Source organism: Schistocerca gregaria, chromosome 3 (assembly GCF_023897955.1).
Source record: "Schistocerca gregaria isolate iqSchGreg1 chromosome 3, iqSchGreg1.2, whole genome shotgun sequence".
NCBI classification, from domain to species: Eukaryota; Metazoa; Arthropoda; class Insecta; order Orthoptera; family Acrididae; genus Schistocerca; species Schistocerca gregaria.
In genome coordinates, this window is record NC_064922.1 from 342,317,018 (window position 1) to 342,331,559 (window position 14,542).

At 45.4% G+C, this 14,542-nt stretch overlaps 1 protein-coding gene and 1 non-coding gene across 3 annotated transcripts in view; one reads left to right on the top strand and one right to left on the bottom strand.

Moving 5' to 3' along the window:
- Positions 1–14,542, bottom strand: part of LOC126356040 (uncharacterized) — a 979,035-nt gene that overhangs the window by 874,781 nt on the left and 89,712 nt on the right. The window lies entirely within an intron of this gene.
- Trnat-ugu (transfer RNA threonine (anticodon UGU)) lies at positions 2,313–2,388 on the top strand. The gene has a single exon. It is a non-coding gene; the product is annotated as a tRNA-Thr (tRNA).

A 14,542-nucleotide genomic window follows, 5' to 3' on the forward strand; every position in this document is an offset into this window, starting at 1 on the left:
TACATCCAGCATCTCTACGATCGTCTCCATGGGAGAATAGCAGCCTGCATTGCTGCGAAAGGTGGATATACACTGTACTAGTGCCGACATTGTGCGTGCTCTGTTGCCTGTGTCTATGTGCCTGTGGTTCTGTCAGTGTGATCATGTGATGTATCTGACCCCAGGAATGTGTCAATAAAGTTTCCCCTTCCTGGGACAATGAATTCACGGTGTTCTTATTTCAATTTCCAGGAGTGTATATGTGACGGTAGTATCTGTTCCCGAAAGAACAGTTACCGTTGATGACCATGCAGCTTTGCTAGAAATGAAACGGACACCCTAGCTGCAAACAGGCGTTGATATACTTCATTGGGGACATGTTTAAATGTGTGCCCCGACCGGGACTCGAACCCAGGATCTCCTGCTTACATGGCAGATGCTCTATCCGACATTTATTTTTATTTTTTGTTGATCCCATTTTGTTCTATATTGTTCGTTGAATTTGTTCGGACTTGACATCCGATGACACCAGTTTTACATTATTCATTGATTCATTTGCTCAGTATTTTTGTTAGAGAGGGAAGGTAACCCACTGACCGAGCACCCTGAGGTACCCTGGCGGCTTTGAGCCATAGAGGACACAGACGATAGTGCGCCTGTAGGGACTTATCCCTTGCACGTTCCCCGTGAGACCCACATTCCCAACATGTCCACACCACTACATTCGCCGGCCGCAGTGGCCATGCGGTTCTAGGCGCTTCAGTCTGGAACCAAGCGACCGCTACGGTCGCAGGTTCGAATCCTGTCTCAGGCATGGATGTGTGTGTTGTCCTTAGGTTAGTTAGGTTTAAGTAGTTCTAAGTTCTAGGGGACTGATGACCTCAGATGTTAAGTCCCATAGTGCTCAGAGCCATTTGAACCACTACATTCGTAGTGCGCCTAGTAGATGTTTGCCCATGACATTCATTACTCGTGGCAGATTAATCTATCAAGTCCCGTGCGAGTTAGAGCATAGTGTCTCGTTCGCACAAGAAGGTCAATGGCAGGGTAACCATAACTAAATAGAAAGGTAATATCTGTTCCCGAAAGAACAGATGCCATTGATAACCGTGCAGCTTCTCTAGAATGAAATGGTATGTAAATCCCCACACCATGATGCCGGGTGTTGGCCCTGTGTGCCTCGGTCGTATGCAGTCCTGATTGTGGCGCTCACCTGCGCGGAGCCAAACACGCATACGACCATCATTGGCACCAAGGCAGAAGCGACTCTCATCGCTGAAGACGACACGTCTCCATTCGTCCCTCCATTCACGCCTGTCGCGACACCACTGGAGGCGGGCTGCACGATGTTGGGGCGTGAGCGGAAGACGGCCTAACGGTGTGCGGGACCGTAGCCCAGCTTCATGGAGACGGTTGCGAATGGTCCTCGCCGATACCCCAGGAGCAACAGTGTCCCTAATTTGCTGGGAAGTGGCGGTGCGGTCCCCTACGGCACTGCGTAGGATCCTACGGTCTTGGCGTGCATCCGTGCGTCGCTGCGATCCGGTCCCAGGTCGACGGGCACGTGCACCTTCCGCCGACCACTGGCGACAACATCGATGTACTGTGGAGACCTCACGCCCCACGTGTTGAGCAATTCGGCGGTACGTCCACCCGGCCTCCCGCATGCCCACTATACGCCCTCGCTCAAAGTCCGTCAACTGCACATACGGTTCACGTCCACGCTGTCGCGGCATGCTACCAGTGTTAAAGACTGCGATGGAGCTCCGTATGCCACGGCAAACTGGCTGACACTGACGGCGGCGGTGCACAAATGCTGCGCAGCTAGCGCCATTCGACGGCCAACACCGCGGCTCCTGGTGTGTCCGCTGTGCCGTGCGTGTGATCATTGCTTGTACAGCCCTCTCGCAGTGTCCGGAGCAAGTATGGTGGGTCTGACACACCGGTGTCAATGTGTTCTTTTTTCCATTTCCAGGAGTGTACATCATTGGGGACATTTTCAACATGTCGCCTGTTTGCAGCTAGGTTGTCGATCTATATACCATTTCATTCTAGAGAAGCTGCACGGTCATCAATGGCATCTGTTCTTTCGGGAACAGATACTATCTTCTTATTTAGTTAAAATATGGCTACCCTGCCATTGACTTTGCGCAAACGCACACACTATGCCCTAACTCGTACGGGGCTCGGTAGATTAATCTGCCACGAGTAATTAATGTCATGGGCAAACATCAATTAGGCGTACTACGAATGTAGTGGTGTGGACATGTTGGGAATGTGGATCTCACGGGGAGCGTGCAAGGGATAAGTCCCTGCAGGCGCACTATCCTCTTTGCCCTCGGTGGCTCAGATGGATAGAGCGTCTGCCATGTAAGCAGGAGATCCCGGGTTCGAGTCCCGGTCGGGCACACATTTTCAACATGTTCCCAATGAAGTATATCAACGCCTGTTTGCAGCTAGGGTGTCCATCGGAGTCGCGCTGGGTTCAATATACGCAGCAGCAACGCTCTGAAATTGTTCGATCGCCCCTTATACAAGGTGTTCGGAAATTCCCGTCACAAACTTCGAGGACTTGTAGACGAGAGTGAGTGGATAATTAGAATTGGAACCCACATCCGGAAACAATTTGAATACATGTTGGCAACGCGACCACTTTTACACGTAATTCCTTAAGCATCAGTTGTTTTATGGTTCCACTCATTAACAGCCAAAGAAATTGCTCGTGTACTCGTTGACGGGTTCTCTTAAACGTGATGCAGTACGGCCTCTTCCAATTCGGGTGTGCGGCGTCTACTCACGGTGCAGGTACAATTTCTCGAAGCCGTTGCGTTATAGTGGCGAAAAGGGTATGCGATGGAATCGGACGTTGTGGAGAACGATTCTGATAAAGGCGAAGAGCAGTTCTTCCATTACCGTGAGCTTCACTATTCAGTATCATGTCGGTGTATTCTGCAAACGTTTAGTCAACCATATTCCTCTAAAACTCACAGACACTTGAATGGGGCTCGAAACAGGTCAGAGAGGTAGGATAGACGTCAAATGACATCGCCTGATCCGACGTAACCACCCCCATCATGACTAAGCTGCATACCTACCTATCAAATATTCTTGCAGGATTTTTTTTCCGGCCGCAGCGATGTCGGTGATTTGAAGTTTAACCCGATTTCCGATATTCACGGTACACTCGTGAAATGGTGGTCCGGGAAAATCCCCACTCCATTGCTACCTCTGAGATGCTGCGTCTTATCGCTCGTGCATCAACACCACGTTCGAACTCACTTTAATCTTGATAACCTACCGTTGTAGCACCAGTAACCGATCTAATAACTGCGCCAGGCACTTGTTTTATATAGGCTTTGCCGATCGCAGCTCCGTATTCTGTTTGTTTACATATCTCTGTATTTGAATACGCATGCCTATACCAGTTTCTTTGGCGCTTCAGTGTACGTAAGCGTAATAAGGGGACCACATGACTACAAAAAGCAACCTCATGTTGTAAAAGTGTACGGTTCTAGGCGCTTCAGTCCGGAACCGCGCTGCTGCTACGGCCGCAGGTTCGAATCCTTCCTCCGGCATGGATGTGTTTGATGTACTTAGGTTAGTTAGATTTAAGTAGTTATAATTTCTAGGGGACTGATGACCTCAGATGTTTAGTGCTTAGAGCCATTTGAGCCATCTGTAAAAGTGTAACATTTGAGAATCACATCACCAACGGTCGACTTGGGCAGCTTTAGAATGGTGAAAATATCCGTGGTGGATTTTTTACTCAGGCGCGTCCAGTGACTAGACCACGTCCGAAGTCAATGAGCTCTTCTGATCGACCCATTGTTGTTACTGAGTCTTTACTGACAGCACAATACTCTCCCCTCCTTCGTGACGTCTAGTGGTCAGTTCTGCATTACACGGGGTGTCTGGACACTTTTGATCAGATAGTATATCTGTACAATAAAATCTGAAGTGGAACGACCACACAAAACTAATCGTAGGAAAGGCATGTCCCAGATGAAGTAACCCTCAGGAAGCGTAGTAAGTTTGGAAATTTGTGGTAAGTGCTATGGGACCAAACTGCTGAGGTCGTCGGTCCCTAGGCTTACACACTACTTAATCTAACTTAAAGTAACTTACACTAAGGACAACACGCACACCCATGCCCAAGGGAGGACACGAACCTCCAGGGGGGGGGGGGGGGGGGGGGGAAGCCGCGCGAACCGTGGCAAGGCGCCCAAGACCGCACGGCTACCCCGCGCGGCAGGAAGCGTAGCCTGTAAACGAAGAAGAAGGTTACAAAACCCTCGTTCGACCGATACATAGGTACCGTTCGTCAGTTTGGGATTAGTTACAACTAATCATCAATGATTATGTGCGTTACGTCTACTACATCTGCTTGTTCGACCATGCCAGTCAATTAGAATGGATGTGGACAGATAAGTTAGCTGACTACCATACGGTGCATCTTCCCTTCACCAGCTTCTCACAGCATTCGCCCCTCAGTACCCTGCATCGCTGATCAAGCTTCTAACAGCTCATCGTATACACAGGATCTAACTTACCTTGTATCCTTGCTGTACTCACTCGTAACATATAAACATTTGCAAACTTCGTCTCCATTGTTACAGGCTGCTGATGACAGACCTTATGCTGCAGCGGATGCACACTTTAGTTTCCTATGCATTTACGAAAATGATGGTACACTTCATTGTGTCACGAACAAAAACATTATGACCAATTCCTTAATAGAATGGCATTCTGCGTGGCATGGAATCGACAAATCCATCTTATGTTTCCGAAGGATGTGACTCCACACGTGACGCCATTCCCGTAAACTACTGGCCGGTGGTATGTTGGTGCACAGCTTTCGCCAACCAGCGGCCCAGATGTGTTCTATCGCGATCAGAAGAGAAGAATTTGGTGGCCAGGACATCAACGTGGGTCACTATCATGCTGCCCAAGCCACTGTAGCGGGATTCTGGTTTTGTGACTCGGACAATTATCCAGCTGGAAGATTGCATCGCTGTCGGGGAAAACTTAGAGCATGAAGGGATGGTCCGCGATATCGTTCACTAAGTCCACAGCGGTAACTGTGCTAATGATAAGTAGCACAGGTTTCATGGAAGCCTGGGAGAATGTCCTCCACAGCATAATACTGCACCTACCGGCCTGCGTCCGTGGCGCTATGCACACTACTGGCCATTAAAATAGCTACACCAAGAGGAAATGCAGATGATAAACGGGTATTCTTTGGACAAATATATTATACTAGAACTGACATGTGATTACATTTTCACGCAATTTGGGTGCATAGATCTTGAGAAATCAGTACCCAGAACAACCGCCTCTGGCCGTAACAACTGCACTGATTGATACGCCTGGGCATTGAGTCAAACAGAGCTTGGATGGCGTGTACAGGTATAGCTGACCATTCAGATTCAACACGATACCACAGTTCACCAAGAGTAGTGACTGGCGTATAGTGACGAGCCAGTTGCTTGGCCACCATTGCCAGACGTTTTCAGTTGTTGAGAGATCTGGCCAGGGCAGCAGTCGAACATTTTCTCTATCCAGAAAGGCCCGTAGAGGACCTGCAACATGCGGTCGTGTATTATCCTACTGAACTGTAGGGTTTCGCAGGGATCGAATGAAGGGCAGAGCCACGGGTCGTAACACATCTGAAATGTAACGTCCACTGTTCAAAGTGCCGTCATTGCGAACAAGAGGTGACCGAGACGTGTAACCAATGGCACCTCATACCATCACGCCGGGTGATACGCCAGTATGGCGACGACTAGTAGACGCTTCCAATGTGCGTTCACCGCGATGTCGCCAAACACGGATGCGACCATCATGATGCTGTAAACAGAACCTCGATTCATCCGAAAAAATGACGTTTTGCCATTCGTGCACCCATGTTCATCGCTGAGCACACCATCCCAGGCGCTCCTGTCTGTGATGCAGCGTCAAGGGTAACTGCAGCCATGGTATCCGAGCTGATAGTCCATGCTGCTGCAAACGTCGTCGAACTGTTCGTGCAGATGGTTGTTGTCTTGCAAACGTCCCATGTGTTGAATCAGGGATGGAGACGTGGCTCCACGATCCGTTACAGCCACGCGTATAAGACGCCTGTCATCTCGACTGCTAGTGATACGAGGCCGCTTGGATCCAGCACGCGGTTCCGTATTACCCTCCTGAACTCACCGATTCCATATTCTAACAGTCATTGGATCTCGACCAACGCGAGCAGCAATGTCGATACGATAAAGGCTACAATCCGACATTTATCAAAGTCGGAAACGTGATGGTACACATTTCTCCTCCTTACTTGAGGCATCACAACAACGTTTCAGCAGGCAACGCCGGTCAACTGCTGTTTGTGTATGAGAAATCGGTTGGAAACTTTCCTCGTGTCAGCACGTTGTAGGTGTCGCCACCGGCGCCAAGCTTGTCTGAATGCTCTGGAAAGCTAATCATTTATATATCACAGCATCTTCTTCCTGTCAGTTAAATTTCGCGTCTGTAGCACGTCATCTTCGTGGTGTAGCAATTTTAATGGCCAGTAGTGTATGTTTCGAGCAACCGTTCGTCTGAATGGCGGCCACGACCATTAACTTGTTGTAACAAGAAACGTGAGTGATCAGACCAGGCCACAGGTATCCACTGAACCACACCCAGTCTCTATGATCGCCCACCCACTGCAAATGTAATCGGGCGACATGTCAACAAGGTCCGTCTGCTACGGTGTCCAAATTAAACGATGTGCGCTGAACTGTGTGCTCCTGAACACTTGCGCCTATGCCAGCACTTCACTCTGTCGTCAGAGATGCCGCAGATCGCCACCTATCCTGCTTTACAGAGCGGACAATCCTTCGGCCTCCACACTCTGTGATGAGGCGTGGACGTCCTACACCTTGTCACCTACTCGGGATTTCACAGTCCTTCAACGCCTTTCCATTGATGCTGGCGATAGTAGCAGGCAAACAACCGACCAGCTTGCGCGTTCCCAGGCACTGGGCCAAAACACTCCACCATTTACGAACGTCGCTCATTCATTTATTTACGTACACGTCAAGTTCCGTAGGACCAAATTGAGGAGCAAATCTCCAACGTCATGCAACGAGTCAGTACATGAAATTACAACATAAAAGTAATTACAGATAAAAATAAAATGTTTGTTGTTGTTGTTGTCTTCAGTCCTGAGACTGGTTTGATGCAGCTCTCCATGCTACTCTGTCCTGTGCAAGCTTCTTCATCTCCCAGTACCTACAGCAACCTACGTCCTTCTGAATCTGCTTAGTGTATTCATCTCTTGGTCTCCCTCTACGATTATTACCCTCCACGCTGCCCTCCAATGCTAAATTTGTGATCCCTTGATGCCTCAAAACATGTCCTACCAATCGATCCCTTCTTCTAGTCAAGTTGTGCCACAGACTTCTCTTCTCCCCAATTGTACTCAGTACCTCCTCATTAGTTATGTGATCTACCCATCTAATCTCCAGCATTCTTCTGTAGCACCACATTTCAAAAGCTTCTATTCTCTTCTTGCCCAAACTATTTATCGTCAACGTTTCACTTCCATACATGGCTACACTGCATACAAATACTTTCAGAAACGACTTCCTGACACTTAAACCTATACTCGATGTTAACAAATTTCTCATCTTCAGAAACGCTTTCCTTGCCACTGCCAGTCTACATTTTATATCCTCTCTACTTCGAACATTATCAGTTATTTTGCTCCCAAAATAGCAAAACTCCTTTACTACTTTAAGTGTGTCATTTCCCAATCTAATTCCCTCAGCATCACTCGACTTAATTCGACTACATTCCATTATCCTCGTTTTGCTTTTGTTGATGTTCATCTTATATCCTCCTTTCAAGACAGTATACATTCCGTTCAACTGCTCTCCAAGTCCTTTGCTGTCTCTGACAGAATTGCAATGTCATCGGCTAGCCTCAAAGTTTTTATTCTTTCTCCATGTATTTTAATACTCACTCCGAATTTGCCTTTTGTTTTCTTCACTGCTTGCTCATTATAAAGATTGAATAACATCGGGGAGAGGCTACAACCCTGTCTCACTCCATTCCCAACCACTGCTTCCCATTTATGTCCCTCGAATCTTATAACTGTCATCTGGTTTCTGTACAAATTGTAAATAGCCTTTCGCTCCCTGTATTTTACCCTGCCACCTTCAGAATTTGAAAGAGAGTATTCCAGTCAATATTTATGAACCCGAAAAAAAATCAATCCATAAGTTTAACTAAACGCAGTCAACAATACAATAAGAATCGGCTAAATTCTTCAAGGAACTCCTCGACAGAACAGAAGGAGTGATCCATGAAGTAACTCTTCAGTTTCGATTTGAAAGCGCGTGGATTACTGCCAACATTTGTGAATTCGAGTGGTTGGTTATTGAAAGTGGATGCAGCAGTATATTGCACACCTTTCTGCACAAGAATTAAGGAAGACCGATCCAAATACAGGTTTCATTTCTGCCGATTATAGACTGAGTGAAAGCTCCTTATTCTTGGGAATAAGCTAATATTGTTAACAAGAAATGACAATAAGGAATATATATATATATATATATATATATATATATATATATATATATATAGGCCAATGTCAAAATACCCAGACTCATGAACAGAGGTCGGCAACAGTTTCGTGAATTTACACCACTTATTGCCCGAACCGCCCGTTTCTAAGCCAAAAATATCCTTTTAGAATGGGACGAGTTACCCCAAAATACATACATCAAAAAGAGTTTTGCATCACTCCCGTTCCCAGAACCCGCCCAAAGATGTAAACAACCATGTATGAGCAGCGCCTATTAGATGGAGGGGGCCCGACAGCCGACCAGTTCCAGTCATTCCACCAGGAACGTGGTACACGGCTTGTGTTGTGTGTCGTTCAACCATGCCTAGACGGTCAATACCGCGGTAGGATCACGTTCGCCTTATTACTTTGTGCCAGCAAGGGCTCTCAACAAGGAAAGTGTCCAAGCGTCTAGGAGTGAACCAAAACGATATAGTTCGGACATGGAGGAGATACAGAGAGACAGGAACTGTCGATGACATGCCTCGTTCAGGACGCGCAATGGCTACTACTGCAGTGGACGACTGCTACCTACGGATTATGGTTCGGAGGAGTCCTGACAACAACGCCACCATGCTGAATAATGTTTTTCGTGCAGCCACAGGACGTCGTGTTACGACTCAAAATGTGCATGATGCGCAGCTTCACTCCCGGCGTCCATGGCGAGGTCCATCTTTGCAACCATGACACCATGCAGCGCGGTACAGATGGGCCAAACAACAAGCCGAAAGGACCGCGCAGGATTGGCATCACGTCCTCTTCACCGATGAGTGTCATATATGCCTTCAACCAGACAATCGTCGGAGACGTCTTTGGAGGCAACCCGGTCAGGCTGAACGCCTTATATACACTGTCCAGCGAGTGCAGCAAGGTGGAGGTTCCCTGATGTTTTGGGGTGGCATTATGTGGAGTCGACGCACGGCGTTGATGGTCATGGAAGGCGCCGTAACGGCTGTACGATACGTGAATGCCATCCTCCGACAGATAGTGAAACCATATCGGCAGCATATTGGCGAGGCATTCGTCTTCATATACGTCAATTCGCGCCCCCATCGAGAACATCTTGTGAATGACTTACTCCACGATAACGACACCGCTCGACTAGAGTGGCCAGCATGTTCTCCAGACATGAACCCTAGTGAACATGCCTGGGATAGACTGAAAAGGGCTGTTTATGCACGACGTGACCCACCAACCACTCTGAGGGATCTAAGCATAGTCGCAGTTGAGGAGTGGGAGAATATGGACCAACAGTGCCTTGATGAACTTTTGGATAGTATGCGACGACGAATACAAACTTGCATCGATACAAAAGGATTTGCTACGGGATATTAGAGGCACCGGTGTGTACAGAAATCTGGACCACCACCTCTGAAGGTCTCGCTGTATGGTGGTACAATAAAAAGGCGGAAATAATGTTTATGTTGATCTGTATTCCACTTTCCTGTACAGGTCCCGGAATTCTCGCAACCGAGGTGACGCAAAACTTTTTTTGATGTGTGTATAATGCCGTACGACATAAGGCGAATGAAAATAAGCAAAGTAGACTAATTTTCGTGTCGAACGATCACTCACTTCAGATACCTTTCGAATAGTAAAAATGGCAGCATTAAGTCTTTGAACAAGATCCTGAGCGTGGGCTTTCCACGACACTTTACTATTTATCTGAAAACCCAGAAATTTGAACTGTTCAGATCATATGCCCATTCTGTGAAATTAAAATGTCAGGTTTTGTTGACTTGTGTGTTACAAACTGTAAAAACTGAGTCTTACTGTGATTTAGCATTAGTTTATTTTCTACAAGCCATGAACTTGAGTCATGAACTGCACTATTTGAAACCTAGTCAATGTTGCACTTCAACATCCTTTACCACCAAGCCAGTGTCATCAGCAAACAGAAGTATTATAGTTACCCGTAATACTAGAGGGCATAGCATTTATATAAATAAGGAATAGGAGTGGCCCCAACACTGATTACTGGGGCACCCCGCACTCAGACCCCACATCACAGCAATTTTCAACATTGTGGCCTTTTGCCGTCTGTTGCTGAAGTAAGAGGTCAACCAACTGTGAGCTACTCCCCGTATTCCTTAATGGTCCAACTTCTGGAGCAATATGTTGTGATCAACACACTCAAACGCCTTAGTCAAATCAAGAGATGTGCCTAGCGTTCGAAACCTCTTGTTTAATCATCCAGTAGCTCACACAGAAAAGAGACTATAGCCTTTTCAGTTATTAAGTGACTTCTTAAGCCAAACTGCACCTCTGATAGCAAATAGTGCGATATAAAACCATCAATTATCCTTACATACTCAGCCTTTTCAATAACTTTAGCAAACACTGATGGCATAGAAATAGGTCTAAAATTGTCTACATTATCCCTTTCTCCTTTTTTATAAAACGGCTTTACTACTGAGTACTTTAATAGTTCAGGAAACTGATCATCCCTAAAGGAAAAATTACAAATATGGCTAGATACAGGGCTAACATGTGAAGTACAGTACTTTAATATTCTACCAGGCACTCCATCATATCCATGAGAGTCCTTAGTCTTCAGTGATTTAATTATTAACTCAGTCTCCCCCTTGTCTGTATCACAGAGGAGTATTTCAGACATCAATCTCGGAAAGGTATTTGTCAAGGAAGTTATATGATTCCCTGTCGAAACTAAATTTTTATTTAATTCACCAGCAATGATCAGAAAATGATTGTTAAATACTGTACATATATCTAATTTACCAGTAACAGGAATATTTTTACTACGAACTGATTTTATATCGTCGACCCTGTGCTGCTGACCAGACACTTCCTTCGCAACTGACCATATGGTTTCAATTTTATTCTGTGAATTAGCTATTCTATCTGCATACCACATACCATTTGCCTTTCTAATAACGTTTGAAGCACCTTACAATACTGTTTGTAATGGACTAATGTAGCTTGACTGTGACTACTTCTAACATTTTGATATAAGTCCCGCTTTGTTCTACATGATATCCTTATCCCACTTGTCAGCCACCCAGGCTGTCTATTATTGCTAGTACCCAGTTTAGAACGTTCCAATGGGAAGCAACTCTCAAAGAGCATGAGAAAAGTGTTAAGGAAAGCATTCTATTTATCATCTATGTTATCGGCACTATAAACATCCTGCCACCCTTCTTCCTTCACAAGATTTAAAAAACTTTCTATTGCTGATGGATCAACTTTCCTACTAGTTTGTAATTATATATGACAATTGAGTACAAAAGCCTTTTAGAGTTAAAATTTGTGCATCATGGTTTGAAAGGCCATGAACCCTTTTACTACCGGAATACCCGTCTAGTAATGAAGAGTGAAGAAAAATATTGTCTATGGCTGGGCAACTGTTCCCCTGCACCCTAGTTGCAAAAAAAAGGTAATAATTTTGAAACAAATGCAAATTTTGAAGCAAATGCTGTCAGTACTTTTGCCAGTTATGCTTCTTCGTCTTACAGTTTTTCAGTCAGTCATGTCTTACTACTATACTACCCCAAACATGATAATTTGTCAGCAAAGTGTTGAAGAGTTTGGCAAAACAGGGGGAATGAAGGAACTAGCCTAGCTCCAAGCTTTGTAAGGAGATATAAGAGGCCAACAAAGGGGAATGGCCTGATAACTTTCTTACTACGGTAATGATACCAACTAAGACAAAGAGAAATACCACAAATGCGAAGAGCACAGGACTATTGGCCTAATTTCTCATGCAGCTAAAGTATTACTGAGACTGCATTGGGGAGGAACAGTTCGGATTTAGAAGAGGATAAGGAACAAGAGATGTTACTGGGCTGTTAAGAATCACAGGGGGAAAATGTATTGAGAAAAGTCGAGAAATTTATGCTGTTTTCATTAATTTGAAAAAGGCTTTCGACAGGGTTCAATGGAACACGCTGACTGATGTTTGGAAGGCGAAAGTAGCAGATCGGAGGGAGAGACGACTAGCACAGAACCTGTGCTTACAACAGAGAGTAAGAACAAGCTTCGGAAATGAAGCAGCATCTGAAGCGGCGTCAGACAAGACTCTTGGTTCTCCCCTTTGTTGTTCAACTTTATCTGAAAGAGATTATTGCGAAAGGCTTAGATGGAAAAAGAGGAGTTATGTATTCGTGGAAAGAGAATATAATGTAAAAGACTTGCTGATGACATGGTATTAGTGGCAGAAAGTGAACGAACCGTAAATAAAACGCTAAAAGATCTGAATGAAGCTTGTCTGGAACATGGAATGAGAATAAATACAGTAAAAACGTGGAGTGTGGTGATCGGCAAGGGAAAGGGACCGGTAGATATTAAGATAGGACAAATCATTATTAATCAAGTATGAGCATTTAAATATCTTGGACGCACGATCACTGAGATGTCATCAGGAGCTGAAAACATACATTGCTATAGCGAAGGATGGTTTCATTAGAAAGAGGAGTTTATTAAGTCCCAACTAGATTAAGGTCTGAGGAAGAAGCTCTGAAAGTGTTTTGTTTGGAGTGCGGCAGTCTATGGGGCAGAAAAGTGGCCGGCCGCGGTGGTCTCGCGGTTCTAGGCGCGCAGTCCGGAACCGTACGACTGCTACGGTCGCAGGTTCGAATCCTGCCTCGGGCATGGGTGTGTGTGATGTTCTTAGGTTAGTTAGGTTTAAGTAGTTCTAATTTCTAGAGGACTGATGACTACAGCAGTTGAGTCCCATAGTGCTCAGAGCCATTTGAACCATTTGAACCAGAAAAGTGGACGCTGAGACGAGAGAGGACGTATACGGCTAGAAGCATTTGAGATGCAGATGTCGAGGAGAATGAAGAGGATAAGCTGAATGTAAAGAATGAGTAACGAAAGCATATTGGAAAGGGCTAGCGAGAGGAGAAGACTGCTGCAGGTTACAGCGAAAGGAAGCAGAACTGGGTGGGACATCCGTTGAAACGAGAGTGCTTGCTAACAGAAGCTTTGGATGAACTAGTTTGTGGGAGGAAATTGAGAGGATCGAATACAAGATGACAGACGACATAAAGGGAAGAGGAAATTAAATGGAGCTGAAGCGGATGGTACAAGGCAGGAAGGCTTGGAGAGTTACAATATGAAATCCTGCCTTTGGGTGGAATACCAATGATGATGATGATGAATCATAAACATGTAAGCCTTGTGTGTTTGCGTGCTGCTGTTGGAATGCATCAAAATGTTAAATCCTTAACTTCAGAATGAATCTTTCATTCTCCAGAAAAGTGTATGCTTTTTCGAAATTTCCACCCTCACAATGAGTTGTGCTTGGACAGCTCAGTCGATATCACCACTGATCCCGAAAGACAAAGTCACCAGTTCGACTCTCGGCCCGACACACGGGTTTAATCTGTTAGGAAGTTTTAACTCCATGATTTGCTCGACGTGTACTGGAGTGTATCTACCTACCAGCCAACTGTGTGTTTTGTTGTTTCACTGTTGGTGCAGCTCTCCACGCTAGTCTACCCTCTGCAAGTCTCATCATCTCTGCAACCTACATCCACTTGAACGTATTTACTATTGTCCAGTCTTGGTCTCCCTCTACAATTTTCACCTTCTACACTTTACTTACATGTTTCCAAAAATGAATACGACACATAAATTGTAAAGTGAGAACTTACACGAATTCTCTGTAATACTAATTTAACAAATATCTGTTAATATATACCACAATCAATTTCACTTCAGGGCACAACAATAAATAAATTCTTGGGTGCAAGCAACATAAAATTGTTCGTAGGAGCAAAGTGGCTACCTCACACCCACGCCACACAATTTACTGGACTGCCCCTGTGACTTATTGATCGTGACCGAGAACGCAAATACCACTGGAAATCACTCCAGGCAGTTCAGAATTATGAGTTGCAAGTCAACCGAACATCTAGGGAATGTCACTAACTAGCGCAGCAGCCTCAAATATTAGGGTTCGCCACAAATATAGTTCATTTTAGATCACGTCACCCTTTCACACGTCATTTC